The 26,518-nt window shown below is 46.8% G+C and overlaps 1 protein-coding gene across 4 annotated transcripts in view; it reads left to right on the top strand.

The window, feature by feature from the left end:
- SPSB1 (splA/ryanodine receptor domain and SOCS box containing 1) overlaps positions 1 to 26,518 on the top strand; it is an 80,339-nt gene that overhangs the window by 13,220 nt on the left and 40,601 nt on the right. Inside the window, exon 1 of one of the 4 annotated variants that reach the window (XM_075906490.2) lies at positions 9,432 to 10,630. The exons of the other annotated variants lie outside the window; for them this stretch is intronic. The gene's annotated coding sequence lies outside the window, so the exon portion shown is untranslated. Of the gene's footprint in view, positions 1 to 9,431; positions 10,631 to 26,518 lie in introns of those variants that run through there. 4 annotated transcript variants of the gene reach the window in all.

A 26,518-nucleotide genomic window follows, 5' to 3' on the forward strand; every position in this document is an offset into this window, starting at 1 on the left:
TCCAACCTAAACATCCCTTGCTGCAATGTAAGCCCATGGCTTCTTGCCCTATTGTCAGAGGTCAAGGAGAATAATTTTTCCCCCTCTTCCTTGTAACACCTGTTAGGTACCTGAAAATTGCTTTCATGTCCCCTCTGAGTCTTCTCTTGTCTAAACTGAACACCCACAATTCTGTGAATAGATAATGTTAAACTTGTCTGTTTCCAGACTTAACTGGCATGCCTGGAGCATTAATCCTGCCTGTGCCAACAGCCTCCCAGAGTGCCAGGAGATCCTGGCTTCTATTTCTGTGTTTTTGAAGTAGCATGGTCTCATAGACTTGATTCTCCATGCTGAATAGCATGACCATTTTCCCATGGTCTTATTTAATAGGTTTGCACAGCACAGTTCACGTGCAACAAACATTGCTTAGCTAACATGCAATTATGCACTTATATAATGTTATTGAGAGAGGTGATGCAAGGTATGTTTACACTGTGGAGATACTGTAGTGTAGACACAGCCTGCACCACTGCAAGGGATTTTCCAGGCTGTGTAGGAACTAGGGATGTAAAATCTCAGTTCATTAGTTAAATGTTGGGAGCAGTCCCCAGCCCCATCCGTGGTGCACCGGGCTCTCAGCAGACAGAAGCTACTCCACCAGAGCAGCCTCTGCTTGTTCACAGAAGGCTCCCTGAGGGGCTACAGCAGCCCCCTGCCTGTGGCAGGGGGGAAGCTGCTCCAGCCCCCACTGGCTACTAGTTAACAGGTTAATCTTTCACATCCCTAGTAGGAGCACTCCCTCCCTGAGCGATGGTTGCAAAGTCAGCAGAAGCATTCCAGGCCCTGAGGTTTAAGGACTGAGGGTATGTCTACACTACCCTGCTAGTTCGAACTAGCGGGGTAATGTAGGCATACCGCACTTGCAAATGAAGCCCGGGATTTGAATTTCCCGGGCTTCATTTGCATATGCGGGGAGCCGCCATTTTTAAAACCCTGCTGGTTCGAACCCCGTGCAGCGCGGCTACACGGGGCTCGAACTAGGTAGTTCGGACTAGGCTTCCTATTCTGAACTACCGGTACACCCTCGAGGTTCACCCCGCTGCACAGGGTTCGAACCAGCGGGGTTTTAAAAATGGCGGCTCCCCGCTTATGCAAATGAAGCCGGGAAATTCAAATCCTGGGCTTCATTTGCAAGTGCGGTATGCCTACATTATCCTCCTAGTTCGAACTAGGAGGGTAGTGTAGACATACCCTGACTGATCCAATGTTGTCTCAAAATACTTAACTATTCCTGGACTCCTTGAGGGGTATATTTCCTGGCCAATGTTAGGGCAAAAAGTTTGTCTGTCTAGCATAGTGTTTCTCAACCTTTTTTATAAAGTGCCCATTTAAAAAAATTAAGTACCCCCAGTACCTACAGTTTTCAGACACACAATTTTTTTCTACCATTGCAACACATTTGTTTAAACAACTTAATTGTAGCCGGGTGGGTGGTGAAATTTTTGGGTGTAAAAAGTACAAAAACAACAAAGCACTGTAAAACTTAAAACAAAAATTCAATTTTCTCCAAATTTCAGTAGTGTTGACGTACTCCCCAGACTTCCCCCTGGTTGAGAGACACTGATCTAGCATACTGAGTTCACTCCCTGAATCAATTGATCCCAGCTTGCCTTCTGGTTAAGGGGCGAATCTGTCTGTTTCTTGGAGGTGGAGTGGTAGGTGTCAGCAAGACCTGATAGTTGGGCTGGGATTTTCAGTGTCTAGGTTGGACTTTCTGCTCTGCCATGGGCTCCTTGTTTAGTCTTGCCCAAATCTCCTAACTTTGCCTGAACCTCCCTTCCTTCCTGTAAAATGTGAATAACACTGGGGACTGCTAATGAGCTCATTAATTTTAAGGCATTTGGATGTGGTGGGAGTGGGAGCCATCAAAGTGCAGAGAGGTGTTGCAAAAGTTAGAGCCGTTTTTCTAGCTCAGGAAGCTGTTTTTGGTCCAGATCCCATGTAAGCAGCGTGGCTCCCAGGAAGACTTGCTTTTTCCTGCCTGATGTCCTCCCAGTGTTTTCACCACCCCACAAGGCTATGGATGTTTGTCCTCCATAGTAGCAAGGGAGAGTTTCAAGTCTGGGTCCTTATGAAAGGGTTTCTTCACTAATTCATTTCTCCTGGAGATGCAGGTGAAACGGTAACTTGTACTCCTTGGCTCTGCTGCTGGGTATCCTTTAATAAAATGGCACTTGGCACCTTCATTGCCTTGAATTGCTTCTCAGCTCTGCCAGTAACAAGACCTGCCTGCCTTCAAGGCATTGTTCAAGCACCCCAGGGGGCTGTTGGAAGGTTGGCTCTGTGTGGGTGGGTGGGTGGATGGGTGTGTGTGTGTGTGTGTGTGTGTGTGTGTGTGTGTCCCCTGCTGATCACTGACTTGAGGGAGGAATATGCTAAGAGGGCACCAGATGAAGTGTTCAAAAACCCTAGGTTGTGTCCCCACTAGCAGACTTTGGTGTTTTTGCTGCCATGTCACTTAACCCTGGGAGTTATAGCTTCCAGCATTCATAGTCAGCAGTAAATTAATGCTACTGAGCTTGCTGGTATAGCTCAGGCTCCTTTGCCTAGGTGCCCTGCCCTGACTCCTACAATTCCCTTTAGTCTTGCAGCAATTCAATTCTGACTGACTTCTTTTCCGTAACTCTTGGCCAAAGCTTATGCACCTGTGTGGCCAGAGTCAGATAGACGCATGTATGTGCTGGCAGTTCGTTAGCCCATACCTTAAGCATAGCTGTTCACTATCAAGATGATCCTAATAGTGTTGCACCTATTTGTCCAGCTAGGTTGACTGAAATAGAGAAATTGAGATTTGCTTGGGGGAGAGATACAGGGAGTTGACACCCTGAAAATGCTGCAGCTTGGTGCTGTGGTACTTCCAGACGTGGCCAGTTTCTGTTCTCTGCTGGGTCTGGCCTCCCCTCGCGTTAACGGTAAGGCTTTTCCTGGTTCTGATGTAAATGTCTGTTGCAGTTGCTCTGTGTTGTGACAGGTTTACACTGTAGCAGTCTCTTAGTAGTGACACTCTAATTAGTTTCTCCCACTCTAGTGATAGCAGTTCTTCAGTCTTGGAAAAAAACATTTTAGTGCAGCTGTGGTGCAGTCTTGAGGCAAACTCTCCTGGAATTAGCAAATGAGTGGTGTGGAGGCTGATGCCAGCCTGAGTTCTTCTACTAGTGAAGAGATGCAAAGTGTTTAAATGGGTGATTTTTTATTTTAATGCTGCCAAGGGGGTTGGGTGGTTGTTGCAGGTTGAATAGTGCGGAAAATTGCAGCAACACGGGCTTCCTCCCCGCTGACTTGGAAGGATCATTCCTAGGAGTCAAAGGCTAGTTCAATCCTCTTGATTTATCCCCAATAAGGCTGATGGATGTTGGAGGTAAAAAAACAACAAATGGTCTGGTAGCACTTTATAGACTAACAAAACATGTACCGTATCTTCCGGCAAATAAGACGACTTTTTATACTAAAAAATATCCCCCAAAAATCGGGGGTCGTCTTTTACACCGGGTATAAACATACTGTAGCTTCGGCTACATACAGAACGTCTCTATTATTACCTTTTAGCCCGCTGGATGTGCCCTAATACAGTACTGTATCATCTACCGTATTTTCCGGTGTATAAGGCAACTGGGCGTATAAGACGACCCCCTAATTTTCCAGTTAAAACATAGGTTTTGGCCTATACTCTCCGTATAAGACTACCCCCCCTTCCGAGGCAACACCATTTAATAACATCAGTACTGTAGCTTCGGCTACATACAGAACGTCCCTGTGCTGATACTGTATGTACCGCGCTGAGCCAATCACAGCAAGCGGTGTCATCTATTAATGCATACAAAGCCTGCTCGGATTGGCTGAGTCAGAGGCAGGCTATTACAACCTTTGCCAATCCGAAGCTACAGTACTGATGTTATTAAATGGTGTTGCCTCGGAAGGGGGGGTAGTCTTATACGGCGAGTATAGGCCAAAACCTATGTTTTAACTGGAAAATTAGGGGGTCGTCTTATATGCCCAGTCGCCTTATACGCCGGGAAATACGGTAGATGATATCATGAGCTTTCGTGGGCTCAGCCAGGACACCCTCCTCCCCCAACTCACTGAATAGCTACAGTGCAGTAGCAACTCTGTCCCTAAATATCTTGTGTTAAAGTGATGATTTAGAGGTGAAATGCTGCGTAACTCATCAGTCCATTGCACCACCAGGTTGCCTGGAGACTGGGTGCTTGTGTGTGGTTGATTTGGAAGGGGCATGTGTGCTCAAAGAGGGGTTTAGTTGGTGGGACATGTAGTGAGGTCAGGGATACTGCTGAAGGGACACTGGATGCACGGGAGAGATGCTTGCTCAGTCCCTGGTCAACATTGTTTGCAGCATGTTGCCCTGCCTGAGATTGTTCTCATGGTGCTTCTAGTGCAGGTTGCACCTCCCTGAACTGGGAGTCTCTGGACTGGCAACATCTGTGGTCTGGCATGGCCATGAATGTTCCTGGGTGAGCGAGCCCCAGAGCGGGAGGGTTAGCAACAGGGAGCTTGGTGAGTCTGGTAGCGGCAGGGCAGGGACCACAGCAGCCCAGGACGGGAAGCCTGGCCCGAGTGGTGGGACTGCAGTATCTTGGGCAGTGTCGGGGGCCACAGCACAAGATTGGGACTGCCTGCAGTAGGGACAGGGCTGCAGCCCAGAAGGGGAAGCCTGCCTGGAGCTGTGACAGCCTGGCAGAAGCATTCCAGCTGGGGCAAAGTGCTGCCCGGCAGCAGGACTGGGGCTGGCCAGCAGGCAGCCTGGTCATGCAGAAGAAACCAGCAGTGGGGAGGGGCAGCAGGTGGAGGGACTGGTGTTGGGGGCCCTCACCTTGTCTGGCACTATTTGAAAACACCTGCCCACTTCTAAAATCCCCTCCCCCAGCCTTGCAGGAGGGATGACTGGACCTGGGGATCAACTAGTTTTGTGGGACAAATGGTGATAAAACAGGGTCAAGGGGTGCGGGTCTGGCAAATTCACTCTTCTGGGACCAGTCAGGCCCTGGGAGGTTCAACCTGTAGTGTGGCAGCAGTAGCTTGTCCCAAGGAGTGTGGTTTAGTGTACTGTGGACAGGACCAGGAGCCAGAAAGAATTGTAGGCTAGTCCCAGCTGTCCCACTGGCTTGAGCAGGTCCTGTGTTTTCACAGAGGGAGACATCTGCTGAGCCTGGGAGGGCTGAAGTTATTGTGATGCTGATCTGTGCGGTGCTGCCTTCTGCCTGATGCAGGAAGCAGCATGGCTTGGTGTTGGTGGGAGATTTCTTGTGATGTAGAGACTTGTTTTGCTGGGCGGGGGGAATGAATCAGTCCTGTTGACGCCCTGAGAATGCTACAGCTTGGTGCTGTGGCTACAGCATGCTGCCTGGAACAGCTGGTGTGGGCCAGAAGCCTTCACACCCTCATTTCTAGATGCTGGCTCATGGCAAGTCAGAAGCTGGAAGCAATTTTTTTTTTGTGTTCCTGACTTCAGCTCGCAGGTGATAAGCAAGGATACTTGCTGTGGAGACTTTCTTGGATGTCACCTGTCTTCTCACCCTCCCCTTCCCTGTGGATCATGACTCATCAGCATGGTTTGGCGAGTTTCTGTAGCAGCGTCATCGTTAAGCTGCACAATAGCCATCTTGAAGGCTGAAATATGTTTTTCTCTTAATACTCAAAACCTTCTGACTCAGTGCGAGCCTTAACAATAAACTTCCTTTGGAAGGAAATTGGGAATGATGCCTCAAACAAACACACCAATAAACAGAATGCATAAATCCTGGCGTAGCCTTTCATTCCGGGAATCATGGTACTCCTATGTTGTTTGAGTCAGATGCACTGAGTGCGAGCCTCTCTTGCAGAAACACTGCACTGTCAGCCCTGGCTAGCCTGTACTAGGGAGGGAGGACTAAATGGCACCTGGTGTGAGTCTGGCTTCAGGTGTTGGTGAACTTGCTCAGTGTCTGCATGGGTCTAGCAAGCTCTGTTGGACCTGCACTGCCTGGTGTTGAATGCTCATCTTAAGGGAGAAGAGCAGAACTTACATTCCCAGCAATAAGTGGAAGAAAAATCTGAAGTCCTAAACCAAACTGCAAAACTCAGTCTCTGCGGTACGGTTACTCATCTAACCAGAAAGCTTGGAACACTCTGAAATTCCCTTCATCTAAAGAAGGCCCTGACTTGAGAGGGTGGTTGGTTGAGCTAATGTCCTGAAGGCTGGTTCTTCATTTTTTCCCTATTCAGTCATTGTGATTCTGATAGATTGGAAGCTGTGCCTTCTTGTCTTGGCACCCCTTGTCTCTCAACCACTGTTATCCTCTGAAGAAGAGCATCTATGCAAGCTCATATGTAAGATGGATCTATCTTAAAACTTATGGTCTGTGCAGGGTTTAGAAGTGACTCTGATCCCCCCAGTTAATGGGTTTTCTACCTGTGCTAGGATCATAAAATCAAGTGGTATAAATGTTTGCTGTGTAACACAAGGAAGCTTTAAATATGTTGGCTGGAGCATGTTGGCTGGAGCAGCTCTGCCATAGTCAGCTATCTGGAGCGCCAACTGCTTGTAACTTTCACACTGTTAATATGGACACTACCTTGTTCATGGAGGTTTATGTGAAAATGCCAAAAAAGGGTCTGAGACACTTTAGGAATTTGAGCTGCCCTATTTCAAACTGGAATGTATGTGGGAGTCCATGCAGGTGAGTTAAAAATAAGTGAGTGAATAAGATAGGCAAGTGGGTTATGGGCGCACAAGTTCATTTTCTCCATGTTTTAATTAGAGAAATAGTATCCTACACTTACCCTGAATAAAGAACTTTTCTTGTGTTACCCTGCACAAGCCTCCCTGACTGACTTGGTGTAAACATCCAGCCATTATACTGACTTGCACCAAAGCACAGCTCTCCTGCCTAAGCCCAGTATAAAAACAGAGAAGCCATTTTTGGCTTGCTCGGTCTATTCCTGATTTGATTTATGGCTTGTGCATGGCTGGCTGATTTAAAAAAAAAAATCATATAGTGAAAATCCTGCTTGAAAGGAACTCTTCCCCCCCTCAAAGCAAGGAAAAGTTGATGCAATTATAAGTAAATTTGCTACAGGTTCTGAGTGAATCAGCCCTTTGACTATTTTCTTGTAAAGCAACGATTTCATTTGTTGGATGTTAGTGTGGGGGTGTTCTGTGTGTGTTTTTAAGAGGCCTCTGATCTTCCTTAATACCTCCTGGGCATGATTTGCATGTTGTCTCCTGTTCAAACTGGTATATTGGCAACAATTCAGTATGCTTTTCTCAAACCTTACCATAGGCAGCTTATTACCAGTACGTATCATGTTAGAAGAAATTAGCCCCCTCTGTGTGTCTGGAGTAGAGCTTAAACTATGTCCTTTACTGTAAAAACTGAGTTTTAAATGGCTTTGAATCAAGGGCTTTTATTACATAGAAAGCTCTGTTGTGCTGCATGCAGGTGAGGAAAGGGGGCCAACCAAACAGTATAATTTATGGACAACTTTTTTAAGAAAAAATGCAAATTGGGTGACACAAATGTTTCATGAACTGTCATTCCACTGAATTGTTTGGTCAGAAAAAATTCAATAAACATTTCATTTCAAATGCCAGTGATTCAAAACAGTTTCAGTTTAACAAACATTTAAACATAGCTTTGTCAAAAGAATAGTTTGTTTTGGGTTGAACAAAGCATTTAGTTTGCATGTGAAACTACCCCCCCACACCTGATGCAATTTTTTTCACACACAAACTTCCCCCTTTCCTCCCACAATGTTTTGGAATTGCCTGCAAACTGAAAAAAATTTATTTGGACAGCAGGTACTCAATGCAAGTGCTTATACTGTACAGGTTGAACCTTTCTGGTTCGGCAACATCTGTGGTCCAGCATAATTTTAGTTAGCTGGATGTCCACTTACCATGGATGTGGCCAGATTTCATGTGGTCCCAAAAAGTTGTACAGCCACCAGTCCTGGCTCTATTTTGTGCTGTTGTTTAGCTCTAATTTACCCCTAAATGTCTAAGAGCCCAGTAAGCCGTGAAAGTATTGATAGACAATATTAACCTTCTGTGGTCCTGCAAATGCTCTGGTTTGGCACAGGTTCGGTCCTGAGGATGTCAGACGAGAGGTCCCACCTGTATAACTCCTGGTTCAGGAGATGGAAGAAGCAATTCCAGATAAGTTATCTTTATACTGTTAAAACAGCATCAATCTTAGAGCTTTTAGCCGGATAAATATTTGCTTTAAAACAAATCACCTGTAATCAGAATAGTTATTCCAGTAAAACTTGTAAGTATAGATCAGGCCAGGTATTGAGAAAGCTAGCATGTCTGCTGCTTTGTAACTCGTGTCAAGTCCAAGTGCCAGTGCTGAACTGTTTGCAGTCTGGTTCAGAGAAATACAATATGACAAGGCCTGGCAGGATTAGATTTCTATCAGTAAATGTCATTGAACATCAGTCTCACTGTGTGTACATAAACCAATGAAAAAAGTCCATTGATCAAAACTCTCAGGTGTGCAAAGTAAGAAAAACATTGCTTGAGAACTTATTACAATTTTATTTGAAGGTATTTACTTTGTATATTTCTGGGTTTTTTTCAACTGTTAGTTCATAAAATGTTGTTTTTCTCCGTCTTAAATTGTCTGACTCCATAATGTCCTGCAACTGTGAAAACATCTTGATAAAAATAAACATTTTTGATATCCATCAAAATTCTTTAAAAAAAAAAAAAAAATCAAATTCTGCCAAGAGCCAATATTAGTTGAATTACAAAGCCTAAAGCTGAAGGAGTAGGCTAGAAAGGCATCAAGAGCACTGACCAAAGTAGGAGGTTGATGCGATTACTTGCTAGCATTTTGTGAAATGCCTTGCACGTCTCGTAGTATAAGAACGGCCAGACTGGATCAGACAGTCGGTCCATCTGGCCCAATATTCCGTCGTCTGACACTGGCCAATGCCAGAGGGAATAAACAGAAGAGGTAATCAGTCATCAAAAGTGGTTTGTCCCCTGTGACCCATTCACCTCTGGCTACATATTGATTTTAACAATTGACCTCCGTTAAATTTGGATTCCTCCGCTGTGTTAGACCAGTGGTTCCCAAACTTTTTGGCGTCACGTCCCCTTTTTGATTTGAGAAACCTTCATGCCTCCACCTCCCCCTCACCCCCAAAAAAGTAGCAGCAAAACTTTTTTTTCCTCGACGAAAGGGACTGATTGGGGCCTAAACACAAAATAGGAGCAAAACTTGTTTTTTTAAAAAAAAGTGCCCTTTTAAGAGCAGCGTGGGCATTTTGAAGTCTGCCCTGCACCCGAGTGGAAGGACGGACCAGGCTCTTTCTTGGGGGGAATGGGGTGTGTGTGTGTGTGTGTGTGTGTTGGGGGGGGTGTTTTGTGCGCGCTGCTCCTCCCCCCCCCCCCCCGCTCCTGGAATTTCTTCACACACCCCAGTTTGGGAACCCATGTTTTAGACCCTCGAAAGGTGTATCTGGCTGAGGTTTTGTATTACTTTATGTAGAGTATGGATGTGAACGTATAATCATGCAAACAGTTAATTGATCAGCCTGGCCTTACTGGTTAACGTTCGTAGTTACATTCAGGCTCCTGCCCTGTTCGTAGGAAGCTGGCTGTCACCCTGCACTACTGCTTCCTCTGTATCCGAGGCAGCAACATGGGGGCGGCAGCTGGCTCCCTGGGATCAAGGCCGGCAGGCAGGAGCCAGATTATGCCTGGAGCTGGTTTAAAACCTGGCTTCCTGCGCACACTGGCTCCTGGGAAGCCAGCTGCTCCAGTGGGTGCATGCAACCATGAAACAGCTGAGTTTTTCAGCCGTTAACACAGTGGTCCCCGATGTTTTGGGGCTGCTGGGTGCCTGGGGGCGGGGCCAAGCATGTGCTGCACGCCTGAGGTTGGCACCGGCATGTGCCGCGATCCCGGGCAGGGGCTGTCCAGGTTCTGTGCGGCGCCCCTGGGGCTGGGGCCGGGGCCAGGGCTGGCGTGGCGCCCCCAGGGGCAGGGCCAAGGCCAGTGCCAGGGCTGGCAAGGGCACACGTGGCGCACCTGGGGGCGGGGGTCAGGGTCGGAGCCGGCCATGTGCCCGGGGCTGGCACCTGCCGCACGCCGGGGGGCAGGGCCAGCCCAGATTGCTCCGCGGGTGCATGTAAAGGGCCCGGCGGGTGCCATGGTGCCCGTGGGCACCGGGTTGGGGACCACGGGGTTAACACATTTACCAACTTAACATCCCTAATGTAGAGCCTTTCAAAAATAGGGCCAGGCTTCGGTTAGGTTCACTTCATTAAATAAGTCCTATTTGCAAGGGCTTCAAAAGGGCAGAACCAAGGAAAAAGGCTTTGTGAGAGGTCTGTTCTCACCTTTTGGCCATGCTACAGAAAGGGCCCTATTAGGCAGAAGAAGACACACTTGCTTTCTAGAAGTGAATTTTACTAGAAATATTTACCTCACTTTTAAAATAAATGAAAATGAGGCTTTGTCTCTGAACTTGAATGTGCATTCCCCGCCAGGGCTAGCACTGCAAACCCTGAGCTGCTGTAGGTGCTGGTGCATGATAATCTGAAAGTGAAAGTGCTTTCGAAGCTTCTTCATTGTCTAAGCAAGGTAAGACGGAAAATATAAGCCATGTAAGCAATTTAAAAACAGAGGGCTTCTTAATAGAAGATATCAGTAGCGGGCAAAATGGTTCTGGGAAAAATCTTCTCTCCAGCCATTCTCTTGGAGTTCCGTGCATACTAGAGGGAGATACATTTTAAAACCAAAATTATCACATGGACAATGCCTGTCATTTAATCTGGGGTGCCTTAAAAGCTGATGAGCAGTTGCCATGTGGCAGGACCTTAGCCCCAGTGATAGGATTACTGTGAAATGTAATTCTTGACAAAGGAAACGCGGCTTCTCTCCACTGAGTAGGATTGACCTGGTGCTGCATTGTTTTGTTGTGTCCTCTCTTCCCTGGGGCACTGGAACATAGCTTTGAATGGGAGGGGAAGGCATCCCTTAACTCTCCTGTTTCTTCTTTCCTGGATGAAAAGAAATCTTGGTTGCATTTTCTCTCTGGAAATGACCTGGGGATGGTTTTCAGATGCTCTTCTCTACTCACGCTGGAATGTTGAAGCCAGCCTTTGTAGATTGATGCATTGTGACTATTGAAATCTGGTGCATCCCACCCTATTCTCAACTGGGAGCTCTCTGGGGCAGGGAAAATCCTCTTGCATATGATTTTAATGTGTTGATGGCCTCAGCCCTGCTTTGGGGTTTATGGGTTGTACTGTAAAATAAACAAACATCATCAATGGCTATCTTCCCCTTTGCTGATGTAGGAAAAACCATGTGCTGCTGGCTTGAATTCTTCTCCAACTCCCATCCAAAAATTCTTCCCACTGTTTACTCACAACTGCAGGGTCATTCAGAGATCTGTCACATATGAAGCTTACTCTTAGTCTTGGGACTAATTAAATTTTAACATTGAAGAAGCTCTTCAGATTAGGGATGTTAGCGAGTAGTGGACCAGCCAATTACTCAATAAGCCTAAACTCATTCAGTATTCAACTGGAGTATTGACTGCTCACCTTAAAAGCCAGTTCCCCCCAGCACTCTCCGTGGGGCCTGTTGCCTCTATCAGAGGCAGCAGTGGGAGAGGGATGCTGCTGCAAAGCAAGCCCCTATTCCCCGTGACCGGGGGCGGAGCAGCCCCTGTTTGCGGCGGATAGGGGCTGCTGGACTCAGTGCAAGCTGGGGCCAAGCAATCCCGGCTCGCGCTGGTCCAGGACACTGCACCTCTGCGTTTTAAGTATAGTAAGGCTCTTACATTTAAAATGCAGAGCTGGGGAGCAGGTGGCTCTTGGAGCCAGCACAACCTGGGACAATTCAGTCCTGGCTTAAGCCAGCTCCTGGAGCTACCTTCCTGCGGCTCTGCAGAGCGATCCTTATCGACTAATCTTGTAGTCAATACAAATTGGGTTGACTACACGATGAACTAGATAACCACAATTCAACATCTTTATTTTAGGTGAGATGCTTTTCCTAGTCTGCATGCAGAAATTGCCATCTGGGTGCCCATTTTATTGCTTTTACAAGGCTGCAGAGAGCCTGGTAGATTTTAATATACTTTGCATATTATGCTATATACATGTCATACATATAGGTAGAGGTGGGATTTTACTCTCTCCCCCCCTCCCCACGTAAATGTCTGCTTGTAACCTGGGGGGACTGGGACAGAAGTGTTCCAAACAAGGACTTTGTCTCCTAGGCTGGGAGGGGAATTTGGGAAGCTTTTCGTTTTGCGGCAGCTGCATCGATGCCAGAGCCTAGAACTGCTTTCTTTGGACCTCTTGCGTGTTACCATGTCCAGAATTGGTATCACGAGGAGATCCCAGATAGGACCTCAACTGCATTTGTGTATAAAACCAGTCTGTAACTGTAGAATAATTGTGTTTTTTAGAGAGCTCAAGCCACAAACTGCCAACAGCCAACATAAGCCAGGGGAGGATGCAGCCAGGCCGTTCTCTGTGGAAGAAAGTAGCACTGTTTAAAATCTGCCTTTAAAAATACTTAAAACTGCTGCAAACTCCTGTGTGGACTCTTCTCTGAATGGAGTCCTCAGACACCCTAAGCCAGTGACTCAGCCTCATTGTGCCAGGGATGAAAAACTATTGCAGAGAAAAGTAATTTTGGAGATTGACATTCTCCAAACACTCTGCATAGCTCTCTGAATGTGCTATGTCAGTGATGGGCAACTTAGGCTAGTGAGTGGGCTGCATGAGTAGCCTCTTTCATCTCAGTGAGCCGCAACATTGTTGTAACCAAGATGGCTTCCCAGGACAGGGTAGTCTTGCTCCCTGCGCTTGTGTACTTAGGGTTTGCAGGGTGTGCCGACGGAACTGTAGCAGCACTTCGATTGGCTGCTGGGGAATGCATGGTTCTCAGTCAGTGTTGTGTGCAATCAGCCTGCACATCACTTCATATGCCCTTGCTTTAAGCACATGTCACTTTAACATTACTGGTAGGGGAAAAACCTACATGGACAGAAAGCCACAGAATCTGGCAATACTGTGCATGGGCAATGGGAAACACGTAGAACCTAATGGACTGCATGTGGCCAGCAGGCCACGGTGCTAGGTGTTTAGACACACGGTAAGGCAGGTCCCCGTTCACAAAAACATAGCGTAAATGGACTATGTGTAAAGGAAACTCTTATATGAGATGGGGATAGAAAGGAATGCACGGAATATGTTAATGGTAAAATGAATTAGGGAAGGGAGGGGTGTTCATTTGTTCCAGCTGGCTCCTTGGTGAAAGATAGTAAATTATCACTTGTGGGAAGAAGAGATTTCTACCCACTTGTAATTCAAAAGGCGAATCTTGAATGTGACCAACTTTAAGTCCCAGTCATCTGCTCACATGGGGAATAGATACTGCTGGACAGCTGTGAGAACTTTGTCTCGCAAGCTTGCTGAAACCATGTTCCAGAGGAGTAACCCATCAGAACAGCCTTTCCCTGACTTGCATATAGGGTTGCCAGGTGTCCAGTATTGACCTGAACAGTCCAGTATTTTTGCCTCCTGTTGGGTAAAACAATTCAGAAAATACCAGACACCTGGCATTTTCAGCAACCAGGCTCAGCCTCTGTTTCCCCCCTGCCCACACTTACCTGGTTCCGCAGGGGCTTGCCTTGTGGCTGTAACAGGAAAAAACAAAATGACTGCCAGCAAAAAAAAAAAGCCGCCTCTTAAAGGGACCATGATAATTTTGTAAATTTTTTTTTTGGTCAACAACATTGGTGGTCTCCTTTTTTTACTCAACAGCATTTTTTTCCTGTTTTTTTTTTTTTTTTTAAAGGGGAGGGAGGTGTTTGGTATTTTTGGTTAAACCATCTGGCAGCCGTACTTGCAGAGGGCACACTGCAGGAGCATTACCTGCCGGTCTGCTGCTTTGTGAGCATCCTGACTGTCCCAATGTACGGGGATCTCTGTGATCGCTGAAGTACGTCAGAGTAAGGTGGTAGTTGTGAACTTCAGTCTGTGTTCCTTTGCAGGATGGGAGGTGATGGGCATGAGTGGGAAAGCTTCTACATGCTAGTGGTTCAAAACAAAGCTGCTAGATTAACATCTCTGGACTTCCTGTAAGAGGATTCATTAGAAAGCATTTTTCCACCGTCAGGATCAAGCCAGTCACAGCCTAAGCTGGTTAGGGAAGGGCTACTCTTATGTTTGGGACTAGCTTAATCCCCAAATAAAAGTTCATCTAAAGTAGATTTGTGAGATTCCAGGCCAAGAAATAAATGTGGCCCCACAGCCAAGGGATAAGCTGATCTAGGAGACCAGGCAAGGGCTGTCTGGGTTCCAGGAACCTCTAGATATCTGCAAAACAAGCCTGTTCGCATCACTGTGAGCAAAAGCATCCAAGGCACAAGGGATGTGTAAGTCTGCTGAGTTGCAGGAAAACTGCTCATCAGAGCCTGGCTGACAACTGCAAACTAACTGTAATGTTCCATTAGCAGCTAGGTAGCTCCAGGAGGAAGGTCTCTGCTCTTAGCCAGTAGTGCTGTGGAACATAGTCAAATGGTTATTCACCCTTAATGGAAGGGAGGAGGAATTTCCAGTTACGGCAGGTTACCAAACCCTTGTGCATGTTAGACTTGACTCAGCTTAGTGGAGAAAAGTGGGCTTTAAATTTCTCCTTGAAAAAGTGGGTTTCGCCTGATTTGCCATTTGTTCTACCCTCTGGCCAGTTGAGGAGCTGCTGCATGGGGTAGGTACAGTGTGGATTGCCCCTGTTAAATTGGGTAGGCATGAATGTGAAAGGAGTAGGCCTTGGAGAGCTATTTGCTCATCATTGGAATCAATGGGAAAGACACTTGCTAATGGGGCAAACTTTTTTTTTCTAGGCTTCTCAGATGCTACTATGTCCTCTGCAGAGTTTTCACTAGATTTTTTTTTTGGGGGGAGGGGAAGAGGGGAGGGTTGAAGACAGGCTTAACAAGTGGTTTCCACCTCCCCACCAAGAATGGGAGGCATCTGAGGGTAGCTTAAAACTCAGCTGAAATTGTTTGAGGAGGCAGGGGGGATGGGTTTAAAGGGTAGGGTTGCAGATCAGGTGGTCTGGATGCTACTCCTGGGGTTGTCAGTTTGGCTGTAACCATTCAGCAGCAAAGCAAGAGTACTGGCACAGTTTCATAGGTGGTAAGAATGGGGGAAATGCAACAGTGTTGTTTTCCAGGGGTATGATGATGTAGACTTCATGCATTGTTGGTCGTTCTAAATGCAAAGTGCCTGGTGTAGAGACTCCTTCCTTGCCCACAACAACATCCGTATGATTTTCCTTGGGGCCCATATTCAAGAAATATGGATGAGCCAAATTCAGAGCTCAAAATTCCTCCTTATTCTCAACTAGCTTAAAACAAGTGGTTTTTCGGGCAGGCCACAAGTTGAGGGAACGTCCTGTTACAGATGATGAGAAAGAGGTACATTCCATGGGAAAGAGAGGTGGGGTGGGAGGGAGACCAATAGAATTAAGCCATACCAGGGGCAGTTGAAGACTTTCCTAAACTGGGATTTGTGGTGTGAGACACTGGCACATGCTAATGTGCTTGGGGAACCTAGGAGCTGTTGAACAGGGCAATGTATGCTTGTGAAGCTGGCCACATTCGATTTTAAGCTCTCTGGTAGGCTTTAAGATGACCCCCACCCCGCCATGTAGCATGTGTTAAAAGTGATGTCTTGTGTATACACTGAATTCTCAGACATGTTGCTGCCCCCGCTGGCTAACATGCCTGAATCCTAGTCTAGATAAGACCTTCGTTACCTGCTTGGTTGGCTGTTTGGGGTCCTCCCAACCATCTAGCATCAAACAGCAGAAGCCCCTCCACTGTCTTGTGCTAACATAGCATTTGTTTGTGTCCTGTTTTTGTATACTATGGAAACTTGTGGTCTTGGCACAGTTGGGCCACCCATGCAAGTGAAATCCTGTGGGGGTGTTGGTTGAGCTGCTTGCTAACAAAGGTTTTTCATCAGCCCCGAGTGGACAAGACAAATAGCCCAGTAAGTGACCAGCAGTCAACAGTGCAAGAGAAGGCTCTGCAGCCGACTGAAATGGGCCATTTTGGTTGTCAGGCTAATAATAAAAGTTGACCAATCCACCCTCGTGGGCCATCTGCACTGGGATGAAGTTCTTCTGTTTTGATCACTCCGCACGCAGATCCAAAGGCTGCCAATGGGAATGGGGAGGGGTAAGAGTCAGGATTTTTGTGAGAGCTGTACTCCCACAGGGGGAGGGTTTGATGCTGAGACAAAGGGACAGCAGCTCGTTTTTGCAGATTGAAGGCTGTTTGGCAGTCGCTGTGAAATAGGCCCATTTGTGTGTAGCACTTAAATGTGCCTGTCCAAATTAGACCAGTGACAAAGCAAGGAATAGAACCCAGATCTCCTATAACCTAGTCCAGTGCTCCTGTTTACTAACCACACAACCACCCTTTCCTTTCATAGTAAACGCTAATGAGTGGAACCAAACTTTATTCCAGGTCCCTAGGTTCTAGCCTCTGTTTCCTGGCCTGTGACCATACCTGCTCTTGTACTACAATATCAGGGCAATTAAGTCTAATTCAGGACTACTTACACTGGAGGAATGAGGTCTAATATTTTAGTACATTTCCATACATGAAACCGTGCTTTTCTTAAGGACTTCGTAATCTGCCTGTGTCCATGCTGTGAATGGTTTGCCAAAAATCATCATGACATCAAGCTTACCTCCTGTGAATTCCCTTCAGAACAACTGGAATGGCCCTGCTGGATCTGACGAATGGTCCAGCTAGCCTAGAGTCCTGTCTTCTGGCAGCAGCTGATGCCAGATGCCTTGACAGTGGAGCAGGGCCTGTCAGCAATAATGATCATTAACGACACATTCTAGGCACTAGCCTTTTGGGCACGTTCAAAAATCAGAAGTGATCATTCTGTACTTAAAAATACACCTGTTCCTTGTCTGTAATGGTGACGAATTTGGTTGTGGGGCAGGGGTCTAATTCCCGGGCATAGTGGTGTTAGCGAAAGATTTTGTAGCCCCTTGAGTGTGGCTGTTGTAGAGAACATGCCTTGGAGACAGCTGGTTGTGTGTGAAGTGTGGTCTGTCATGACTCCCCCGGGGCTCTTTTTTTCTAGTCTCTTGGTACAATTTGCTTCAGACACTTAAGTGCCTACGAGAGTTCCTCTGGTAAACGGGGTGCTGCACTTGCATGGCTCTCAGCCAGCCCTGCGCTTGCATGGGAAGCAGTGCGTGTGCAGGCCTGGGATGTTCCCTTTCTGCGCTGTTAGCTGCAGAGTATGCTGACAGAGGCTCTTTTCCCCCACCACTATCACTTTGCAGCCATGCACAGGAGGTGAGTCTGGCTTTTAACACGTGGACGTCCTAAAGAACCACAGGCCTGCGGCGTCTGTTACTAGCATGCACCTCTGGGCTCTTGACTGTGGGCGCTTGAACTGGAAGCGCTGGCAGGCACTAACCACAGTCCTAATAGTGACGGTTGGACAAGTGTCTTGAAAGAGCGCTAGTTCCTTGTGGGAATCCGGCTGGAAGGGGTGTGTTGATGTGACCGGTTTCCATCATGTGCTAAGTAGAGCAAATGTGAAAGTGCTGCTAACCTCAAACGTCAGACTGTCACTCTTAGCTTGGCGAAGTGCTTAGAAAGGTTATCTCTCATACTGATGGCTCTTTCCAGTTGAGGTGGGGGGTGAGGCCTCTCCTCAAGTCCCTAAAGTCGGCAGGGAAATGCCCCTGCAGGGAGTTGCTGTGCCCTGGGCAGCTCTGTGCTGGGTCCGGTGGAGAAGGGCCAGGAGGTCTGGCTTCTAGGTGAGGGCCATGGGGCTCTGTGCACTGCCTATGCCCTGTGGGTGAAAGCAGCAGGTGTGGGGCAGCACGGAGCCTCATGTTCCCCCTCTCCACAGGAGCCAGATCTGCTGGTCACTTCTGGGGCTCTGTGTGGTATTCCAGGACAGGCAGGCACCAGGCAGCCTGCCTTAGCTCTGCTGACCAGAAGCCCTCCCATGTAAGCTGGAACCCCAACCTCCCACCCCATCCTCAGGCCTCCAACCCAGAATTGCCCCCTGCAATCCAAACCATTCATCCCTGTTTCTACTGCAAAGCTCACACCCCTAGCCCAGAGCCCATGGCCCCTTCTGTACCCCAACCAAGTCTGAACCCTTTCCCAAACCTGGAGCCCTCTCTCTTGTATTCCAAACCCTTCATCTCTGGGCCCACGCCCGAGCTCGCACTCCATCTCGCACCCCAATCCCTCAACCCACAGGGCCCCTCCTGTATTCTGAATCTTTTGGCCCCACCCCCAAGCCTGGGGCCCTCTTGTACTTCCAGCTCCTCATCCCCAGAGCCTGCACCCCAAGCCTGAGCCCCCTCCCACACTCAAACCCTTTGGCCCTACTTCTGCCCATGAATTTTATGTCCACCAATATGAAGGTGATATGTCACTCATCACCTCCCCATTCGTGCACATAACACTATTCATTCCGCTCAGGGATAGGAAAAATTAGAGGGAACACTGCCTCTGAGGGCTCAGCAGGCTGCTCCTCTGTCCAGTAGCCCCTATTGTAGTGGTGCCTTTTTGAGGGTCTCTGAATTCTGCTGCAAACCTTCTTGAGGGTCTCTGAATTCTGCTGCAAACGAGTTACCACTTGCCTAGGCAAGTGGTAACTTGTTTGAGGTTGAAGGGAACCACTCCCCTTTACTCAGTACTGTGATCTGTTTGGGATGGGATGCCACGCTCCTAAAATTGGAGAGTGTGTTCCAGCGAGTCTTAAAATGACTGACTCTCCCCTTTTTGGTCAAGAGTGGATGCTTCTGCTGCTACCCTAATAGCAACTCGAAAATAGGGAAAGGTTCAGTGTGCTTTAGATGGATGAAACCGCTTGGCTTGCTGAGCCTCTCAGCCAGTCTTGATAAAGACAGACCCTGACCGTAGTAAAGACCTAGTATCTGTCTCGTTTGGGTCATGTGCTGTTTGCATTCACTCCACTCGCATAGGCACTGACAAAGAACGCAAGACGTGGTCTAAATTCTTCACTTCGTCCTAGGAGTCAGTTTAAAAATGACTCTCTGCTTAACAGCAGATCTCTTTTGGGCTGTTTCTATGTCCACAGCTTTCTTTCAAGAGAGCCCAAAATGCCCTTAATGTGCTATAAACTTGGTTTCCTAATTGGAAACTTTCCACTGATGTCATGAGAACTTTCCATAGCCCACTTCAAATGGTGTGTTTCACCAGAAGTAAGTGACTAAATAAACATTTGCATTACCCGTTTATTTAGCGGGTATGTTGATTTATGAGGAATTCAGATGGCTGTAAGAAGACAGCTGGCCTATGCATATTTTTTGCTGTGCCTTTGGACTGTGGGGGGGAAAAAAAGTAGCTCTGAAATGCCATAGGTGCCCCCTCTGACTGTGATTCTTTCTTGTTTTGGCTCCCTTTTTTGACGTGGGCAGACACAGGATTCAGACAGCCATGTTGGAACACTCATGGCATAAAGCAGCATAAAGGAATTCTGTCCTTTTTGAAGAGGGAACCTACAGATTAGTCTGCATAGAAATCTTCCCTTTGATATTTCCATACCCTGTGCTCCTTGTTTCCCGTCCTTCTGCCTTTCTCCCTGTCTTCCCCTATTTATTTTGGGTCTGCACATCCTAAACTCAAAACTCCAGTAATCTGAGAAGAAGTGGGCTGTGCCCACAAAAGCTCATGATCCCATCTACATGTTTTGTTAGTCTATAAAGTGCTACCAGACCATTTGTTTAAGTTTATCCTGTTCAGACTAACTCGGCTACCCCCTGAAGATTCCAAAATGCAGCAACTCTTCTTTTTATTCTAGAGGGCTTGTCAGTGAAGGAGGGGAGGATATATGTGAAATTATGTAGTCAAAGATTTGTCGCTAATTACTGTGTGGCCAATGTGTATTAGCAGCCTTTATTCATTACCAGTGTCCTGGCAAGTAGCTAAACAAAATCTATACCACCACTCAGTATGTTACAAGACTAATTATACTCTGGTCTTAATTTCCCTACCAAGCATGCTTACATTCCAGTACAGGAAATCAGCAAGCATGCCTCATCTGCACTTTGTATTTACAGGGGAAAAAACAAGCTCAAACATTCAGTGTGAGCTAACTCCAGTTCTTAAATCTTTTTGCTCTTCCTGGGAGCGTCGTTAAACCTCACTTCTGTCTGCTCTAGATAGGCTGGAACCACTTTCCTTTTAACTCTAGGCAAGTGTCTAAATATGTCTGATAGTTTTTAATATTACTGCCAAGTATTTTTCCCACTGTAGGTGTCCCCTTCTCTCCCCCCTTCCCCCCAAAAAAGTGTGTAAGGAAAATAAGAGTAAGAATTTGCTTATATGCTTAGCATGCAATTTGTTTTCTACCCAGGTGAAGTAAGATTCTGCATGTGGTTATTCAAAGGAATGTGTACAATGAGTTGTCTGATGTAGTGGGGTAATCATGTTAGTCCTAGGAAGTTAGACACACAAGGTGAGTGAGGATCATATCTTTTATTGGTGGAATACAAGCTTTAAAAGCTTACACCGAGCTCTTCCAGCTTGTCTTTCCCCAACAGAATTGGTGGGTGAGGTGGTCCTTTATTGGACCTTATTGTCATTCTAATCTCCTGGGCGGACATGCCAACAAGTAACACAGTCAAGTTGTACAGGTCATGTTTGTGCCCTAGAGTGGTGCTCCATTATGTAAACGTGGGGAGCCCTAACTTTGTTAGAATGTAAATAATTTCATTGAGCTGCGTGCTGCTGAACTCTTGACTCGGGCTTGGAGAGGCAAGTTACTATGGTGTCTTGCAATCTGTATCTAGAGCTTGTGCTATTGAACTAAGTGGGAGCTGCATCAGGCCCTTAGCTTTTCTCCTTTTACTTAAGGTATGCCTACACTAAAAGTGCGATGGGCAGCACGCTCTACAACAGGAGCGTTTTCCATTGCTCTAGTAAATCCATACCCCTGAGAGCCAATATAAGAATTCTTCTGTTGAGCTAGGAGAGCCTATAGCTGGGCTGAGGTTGGCTTAATGAGATGCTGTCTTCTCTTGGCAGGGGAGGCTCAACCTCCTGCTCCATCCTGCCTCTTCTTGCCCCCCCATCTCACCTCTTCCCATCCCCCGATCCTCCCCCTTCCTCCAAGAGCATCTGGCACACCATGAAACAGCTGATTTGTGGCAGACCAGAAATGCTAGGAGAGCGGGGTTGATTGGCATGGCAGCTGGGAGGTATTGGGGAGGAGGGAGAGCTGTCTGCCATTGGGTGCCAAGCACCTTTTTTTGGGTCTGTGGATGCTCCAGACAGTTGGAGGAATAAAGGCTCTCAGGGCTGCTCTACACTAGAAAATTAAATGGATGCAGCTATATCACTCAGATACATGGAAAATCCACACACCTGCACAGTGCAATTAAGCTGATTTCAATTCCTGTGCAAACAGTGCTTGGCTGATGGAAGAATTCTTGTGTTGGTGTAGCTCCCACCTGTGGGGGAGCAGGATTTCCTACAGAAACAGCAGACCCCTCCCCCCTTCCCAGTGCTGGTCAATGCTGAAGCCCTACAACCCTAGCTGTGTGACAATAGCATTTCTGATATAGACCTGCCCTAAGTTTTTTGTACTTAGGCAACCTTGTGCTTTGCAAATCTGCGCTCTGCTTGTGTCCTGTGATGCAAGCCGCTTTCTGTGAAACGTCTTAAATTGGCAAAGCTAAAAAACACACATACCACACTAGACAAATGGACAAATTTAGCTGTCTTGTCACTGATGTGTGTGGTATCTTAGGCCCTTAGCAATGCTAGGTGATGTAAGAATCCATGCGAGTCACTCCTTTAGCCTCACCCAACTAAAAGCACTTGACAAACTTGATTAAGCTCTGGTAAGCCTCTCGGGGTAGGGTGAAAGGAGTCATGTATTATCTAATGAGGCTGGATGGCAGTGCAGAGACAGAATCTTCACTAAGGTGTGTGCACTGCTTGCCATGTTCCTGTTCAAAAATAATTGGACTGAGGTGTTCCGGTAAACACAGGGCTCCATTGCCTCTTTGATCCTTCATTAGTCGATGAGATCTAGTGAGGTATAAGCCCAGCATGCTTGGCTGAAAGTGTGTGTGTGTGTGTTCCAGCACACAGGTGATGAGAGATGCTTTTGAGTAGTCCGGCGTTCTTTCCGGAATGTCCTCTTACTCAATAGTTGCTGGGCAGCTCCATGTTATGGAGTAGCTTGTCACTTCTGTGTATTTTGGCAGTGGTGTTTGCACCTGTGTGTGATGAGTCATCTAAAGGATGTCGGCGCTTGTCCATGCTGCCCCTGGGTGAAACCTGTTTTGTTCCTGCATGTAACTTTCAGATGCTTTGTAGACTTTGACCGATACTCTGGTCATGAGAGGGGCATGCATGCACCTTTTTAATAGTTGCTGCAGGCAGACTGAGAGTAGGCTGGCCATGTAGTGTTGGACATAAGAATGGTGAGACCAATGATCCAGCCAGCCCAGTATCCTGTTTTCCAATAGTGCATGGTGCTGGATGCTTCAGAGGGAATGAAGGGAACAGGATAACACTGTGATCCATCCTTTGTAATCCAGTTCAAGCTTCTGGCAGTCAGACCTGGGACACAGATGGCATTCTATTGCATCCCTGATCACCTTCACTGACCACTGTCCTTGACTATCCTCCATGAATTTAGTGTTCTTTTTTTAATCTAGTTGTGCTTTTGGCCTTCAGCATCCTCTGGCAAGGAGTTCCACAGGTGGACTATGTTGTCTGAAGAAATACTTCCTTTGTTTGTTTTAAACCTGTAGCCTGTTGCTTTCATTGAGTGATCCTCCGGTTCTTGTGTTGAGAAGGGGTTAATAACATTTCCCTTTTCACTTTCTCTGCATCAGTCATGATTTTACAGATCTCTATCACCTCCCCACCCCATTTGCCTCTTAACTCCTTCTCCTTGTTTCCGATGGCTGGATACTGTGAAGATAAGAACTGAGTTCACGCCAATAGATATAAGCAACTGTTATAGCTGCTTCAGGGATAAGAAGCAATGGTAGTTGGAGGACGAGGTTAATGGTGGTGATTTCCTACTAAAATTTAATTTGTGCTATTAAATTTGTGAGGGAACCCCTGGATGGAAACTTTTGGAGGAGACAGCATGGCCTGATCTCTCAGGTGGCCAGGACGCCACATGGACAGTGGTGGTACAAGGAAGACTTACCTACTTACCCCATTAAAATGGCTTTTGCATCTCAAGTTCTGGTTATTATTCCAGCTTGTTGCTATTCAGATGCCGTATAAAACATGTAATTGTGTAGGAAAAATCAGCAAGCAGAGATTGTGTGCAATCCAGAGCCGTCCTTACCCATACACAGTTGTGTGGGGCACCTGAAAATTTGGGGCACCACTGGAACTTTGTCGACCCACCTGCTTCTTCCTGTCCCTGTTCTGTGGCTCTGCTTCCTCCGAAGAGGATCCAATTAACTTAAAAGTGGGGAAAAAACCTTCCAGAGCTATGGGCAGAAGATTGAATCTGTGAAAGAGCTGTGCAAGTGGTAATGAAGCCTTTCAACAGGCATTTGCGCACCCCAGGTATACTTTGTATGGTCAGTGTACTGTTAGCCTACAGGACCTTAGTTTACAATTGGTTTGAAAAGCATTTCATTAGTGTGTTGCTGAAGATGATAAAATCCCATCTCTTAAAAAAAAAAAAAAAAAAAAGTCATTGTCCCTGGCTGCCATCAGGCATTGGAACGCCAGTTAAATAGGACTGCGTAGGGCCCTATAAATCCTAAGGATGGCCCTGGTGTGATCGTTGTGCGGATGGAGAGAGAATGTTTGACTTTGGAGACAGAAAAATCCTCAAGAGGGCAAGTTTTACCCTCCTTGCCCTGACCACTTGGTTCAGCTCTGCAGGAAATGCCACTTAAGGGTGAGTGTTCGGTCTCGCTAGCCTATTCTCAGCTAACCTCTGCTGAGACTTGACAGCAAGGAGACAGAGACCAATGGAGTGGTGGAGCCTAGTGAGCTGGTGGCTGGATGGAGCCCACCAAATTTTTTCACAAGAGCCTGAAATACGTAAAATCCTTGATTAAGTGGCTTTCTCAGTCTGTCCTATGGTAGCACAAATCCACGTTTCATAAACTCTCTTGTATTATAAACTGGATTAATTTGTAAACTAGGGACACTTTGGGTACATCTATACTACGTTCGTCTGTTAAAAGATATGCAAATTTGGAGGTAATTTGCAGATCTTCCGATCACGTTATCGGAAGAGGTTTTTTCGAAAGTGAAAGCAGTTTAGATGGGGTTTTTTCAGAAGAACCCTGGGCACCTAATTTTTTAAGGAAGAAGGGTTCTTTTGAAAAAATCCCATCCAAACCACTTTCACTGTCGGGGGGGGGAGGGGGAAAACCTCTTCCAATAACGCGATTGGAAGAAGATCCGCAAATGAGCACCAAATTTGCCTGTCTTCTTTCGACAGATGAACGTAGTCTAAATGTACCCTGTGTGCCCAAGGGGGGTCCTGGCAGCTGGAACTCTGCAGGGAAAAGGATGGTGGCCCCTCCGTGGAAGGGGAAGGCTCGGTTATATTACTGTGTATCTGTCTATTCCTACTGCCGTGTTGCACTTGACCATGACGAGACCTCAGCAGTTCCTAAATACTGTATTATGTAATGTCCCAGCAAACCCACGATGATCCTAACATAACTCTCCTCTAAGAACAGTCCGTTCTAGGCAGAGGAAAGATGCCAGCGCTTTTCCTTTCCTTACTGGCATGGTTGCAAACCCTCCATGCCAGAGAGATTCTGGAGGCACCTTGCCATCGTATGAAACTCACTTCCTTTATGCTGCAGGAGATCCCTAGGAAAGTGCTAGTACTTGGAGGGCTTGGACAACCTCTCCTGATTCCAGCACACAGAGGAGCAAGTGGTACCAGAAGGACAGCAAGTTTGGATCAGTCTCCACTTTTTACCTGGCTTGGGTGTTGATGCCATTGGCAAAGAAGAATTGCTTCTTCCGGCTGCATTGCTGAATTTGGAAAGGGTTTTTCCACAGCTCTTGTGATGTTGCTTTCCCAGCTCAAACTTGAAAAGAAAACACCCGGCTGCAGCCAGCTTTCTGTCATGGACACCTTTTATCTTGTGTTCAGCTCTTCCAAGCAGATGCTGTTTTGTTTTGTTTTGTTTTTTAGTTACAAAACTAAATTTAACAGGGCTTGCATGCTGGAGGGAGAAAAGAGGATTTCAAAGCTCCCCTTGCAAATTGCTTTAGTAATAAAAGGAGCTTTTTGCGACAAGGTGAGCTCTGTCCTTCAGTCTCCTTCATGTAAATAAATTGACCCTTCCAAGCTACTTGGACCAACATGTCAGCTCTCCTAGTCTGTTTCCCTTGGCTGTTTCACTGTCAGCTCTGCAGTGTGTTGCCTCTTTGCTGAGGAGCAGATAGAACTTGAGCCAGAAGACTGGAAAATGAATTGAAGGGGAAGAGTTGGCTTGAGGAACATCACATGTCTGAGTGTTCCTGCAACTTGTTCATCTTCCAGTTGATTATATACTGTAGTCAGGCCTGTTGTGGGGCCTGGCATTTCAAAGGGGCCCAGCAGCTGGAACCCCAGACTCTTTAAATGGCCACTAGAGCCCTGTGTGTCACACTGCAAAGTCCTGGGGGGGCGTGATCAGATGGTCTGGCTGGTTCTGGTCCTCCCTCTTCCAACCAGGGCTCCACCCCTTCCAGGAACATGGAGCAGGGCCCCTGGGCAGGGTGTGTGTATCAGCTTGCCTGGTGCAAATATACCAGTGTCATGCCATTGGTGTGGTTCAGATTGGAGCTCTCCTTAGCACAACAGTGATAGGAAGCCAAATGGGCCTCAATCTTCAACTGTGGCAATGAAGTGATCTGTAGCTGATCTATTCAGCTTCTCTGCAGGGGATAAATGAAAGGGTAGGTGCATGGCAACACCTTACTTCCAGTCCCAGCTCTGCAGCTGTAGGCAAGTCACTTCTCATTGTCCCTGGAGATGAAGCTGAAGTGCCATGTGCATGCTGAGGCTTGTTGTTACCATGAGACACGTTTTTCCTTCCATTTTGAGAACCCATGGAGTAACAGAACAGAGCTGGGGATACTGTCTAGCTTGCATATTAATGGGGGACTTTTCCTGGTTCTTACCTCTGCTTCAGAGACCTCCTGCTGTGGTGCACTATTGGATCAAATGCTACTTCTCTCTTTCCTAGTGTTTTCCCCCCCAAACAGCTGATCACTGAGTGAGCCTTACTGATGGCCTACCAGTGGACTAGTATTGTTTGTGAACTAAGGACACAGACAAACAGTGAGGACTGTTGTTCTTCAGCTTGGAGGTCCTGGCTCATGAGCAGAAATAGGTATCCTACCTTTAAAAGTGGCTTGTAAAAGGCTTTTGCTTTTAAAATGGAGCTTGTTCCCCCCCCCCTTTTTTTTAATTTAAAGGTGCTGAA

The sequence above is a fragment of the Pelodiscus sinensis genome, chromosome 24 (assembly GCF_052426305.1).
Source record: "Pelodiscus sinensis isolate ZL-2025 chromosome 24, ASM5242630v1, whole genome shotgun sequence".
In the NCBI taxonomy this organism is placed as follows: Eukaryota; Metazoa; Chordata; order Testudines; family Trionychidae; genus Pelodiscus; species Pelodiscus sinensis.